Here is a 2,988-nt window from a genome sequence, read left to right as displayed (position 1 = left end):
GTTAAGCTGCATAGTTTGTAACAATGTTGTGTTCGGAGCCGTGAAGACTCCACGGGCAGATGATCCGTGCGATAGAAGCGTGTCAGCACATTTATTGCACTCCTTGTCTCTGACAGGTATGTTAAGCTGCACGACTCTCTGTTTTAAAAGCAAAACACATTGCAAGAACTGGAAGTCACAACGTTTATAGAACTCAATTCCTGCATTCAATACTTTTCTGAAATGAACTTGGAAACAAACCAATCCAAAATCGAATGTTGTACATTTCTGCCTTAAGCAGAATGAGCTTTCAGAGCGGCCAGCTGTATTTGTGGATGATGTCCTTTTAGAGGAAACGTACTCCACAAAGTTTCAAGGTTGTTCCTTGACAGAGGATTGACCTGGGATGACCACGTCAACAATATGTGTGCTAAAATTTCAGCAGGCATATACGCCTTGCGCCACCTAGCAAATCTATGTTCCCCTAAAGTTCTAAAAATGGCCTACTATGGCCTAATTCACCCACACTTTTGCGTATGGAGTGAGACTTTGGGGAGGCTGTGCCAAAAACAAATTTGAGCGAGTCTTCAGACTCCAAAAAAAAGGCTGTCAGAATAATTGGAAAGTTAAATTACAGAGAGTCATGCAGGGAATCTTTTAGGGAGCTTGAATTTCTGACATTGCCCTGCCTCTATATATACGACGTGATCATGTATTACAAATCAAAATGCAGTATGGTCCGCTGTGAGGACATTCACCGATATGAAACCAGAGGCAGGGACAACTATCGAGCCCAACAGCACAGGCTGACGCTTACGCAGCATCTGCCACAACAAGCTGGTGTCAGATTAATCAATAAGCTCCCGGAAAGTATAAAGAACTCCAACAATAAATAACCCAATTCAAAACTCGTATAAAACGCCTATTGGTGTCTAGAGCGTTCTACTCTGTCGATGAATTCATGATGAGCCGCTGGGATTTATGAGAGGCATAGGATCTGGAGTCAGTGAGAGTGTGCTTGGGTGAATGTGTGGAAGTGTTGGTTTGGATGCATGTGTGAATGCCTTAACTTTGGCATGTGTAAACTATTTACAAAATGATTTACAATGATTTACTGACATTTGCAATGCAATGTAAAAATTGTAAAAAATGCAATAAAATATGATTTGATTTGATTTGATAGTTTGTAACAATGTTGTGTTCGGAGCCGCGAAGACTCCACGGGCAGATGATCCGTGCGACAGAAGCGTATCAGCACATTTATTGCACTCGTTGTCTCTGACAGGTATGTTAAGCTGCATAGTTTGTAACAATGTTGTGTTCGGAGCCGCGAAGACTCCACGGGCAGATGATCCGTGCGACAGAAGCGTGTCAGCACATTTATTGCACTCGTTGTCTCTGACAGGTATGTTAAGCTGCATAGTTTGTAACAATGTTGTGTTCGGAGCCGCGAAGACTCCACGGGCAGATGATCCGTGCGACAGAAGCGTGTCAGCACATTTATTGCACTCGTTGTCTCTGACAGGTATGTTAAGCTGCATAGTTTTGTAACAATGTTGTGTTCGGAGCCGCGAAGAATCCACGGGCAGATGATCCGTGCGACAGAAGCGTGTCAGCACATTTATTGCACTCCTTGTCTCTGACAGGTATGTTAAGCTGCACGACTCTCTGTTTTAAAAGCAAAACATTGCAAGAACTGGAAGTCACAACGTTCATAGAACTCAATTCCTGCATTCAATACTGCTCTGAAATGAACTTGGAAACAAACCAATCCAAATCGAATGTTGTACATTTCTGCCTTAAGCAGAATGAGCTTTCAGAGCGGCCAGCTGTATTTGTGGATGATGTCCTTTTAGAGGAAACGTACTCCACAAAGTTTCAAGGTTGTTCCTTGACAGAGGATTGACCTGGGATGACCACGTCAACAATATGTGTGCTAAAATTTCAGCAGGCATATACGCCTTGCGCCACCTAGCAAATCAATGTTCCCCCTAAAGTTCTAAAAATGGCCTACTATGGCCTAATTCACCCACACTTTGCGTATGGAGTGAGACTTTGGGGAGGCTGTGCCAAAAACAAATTTGAGCGAGTCTTCAGACTCCAAAAAAAGGCTGTCAGAATAATTGGAAAGTTAAATTACAGAGAGTCATGCAGGGAATCTTTTAGGGAGCTTGAATTTCTGACATTGCCCTGCCTCTATATATACGACGTGATCATGTATTGCAAATCAAAATGCAGTATGGTCCGCGGTGAGGACATTCACCAATATGAAACCAGAGGCAGGGACAACTATCGAGCCCAACAGCACAGGCTGACGCTTACGCAGCATCTGCCACAACAAGCTGGTGTCAGATTAATCAATAAGCTCCCGGAAAGTATAAAGAACTCCAACAATAAAACCCAATTCAAAACTCGTATAAAACGCCTATTGGTGTCTAGAGCGTTCTACTCTGTCGATGAATTCATGATGAGCCGCTGGGATTTATGAGAGGCATAGGATCTGGAGTCAGTGAGAGTGTGCTTGGGTGAATGTGTGGAAGTGTTGGTTTGGATGCATGTGTGAATGCCTTAACTTTGGCATGTGTAAACTATTTACAAAATGATTTACTATAATTTACTGACATTTGCAATGCAATATAAAAATTGTAAAAAATGCAATAAAATATGATTTGATTTGATTTGATAGTTTGTAACAATGTTGTGTTCGGAGCCGCGAAGACTCCACGGGCAGATGATCCGTGCGACAGAAAGCGTGTCAGCACATTTATTGCACTCGTTGTCTCTGACAGGTATGTTAAGCTGCATATTTTGTAACAATGTTGTGTTCGGAGCCTCGAAGACTCCACGGGCAGATGATCCGTGCGACAGAAGCGTGTCAGCACATTTATTGCACTCGTTGTCTCTGACAGGTATGTTAAGCTGCATAGTTTGTAACAATGTTGTGTTCGGAGCCTCGAAGACTCCACGGGCAGATGATCCGTGCGACAGAAGCGTGTCAGCACATTTATT

Source organism: Homalodisca vitripennis, unplaced genomic scaffold (assembly GCF_021130785.1).
Source record: "Homalodisca vitripennis isolate AUS2020 unplaced genomic scaffold, UT_GWSS_2.1 ScUCBcl_3745;HRSCAF=9473, whole genome shotgun sequence".
Classification (NCBI taxonomy): Eukaryota; Metazoa; Arthropoda; class Insecta; order Hemiptera; family Cicadellidae; genus Homalodisca; species Homalodisca vitripennis.
The sequence above is the reverse complement of the archived record's forward strand: the minus strand, read 5'-3'. Positions refer to the sequence as shown.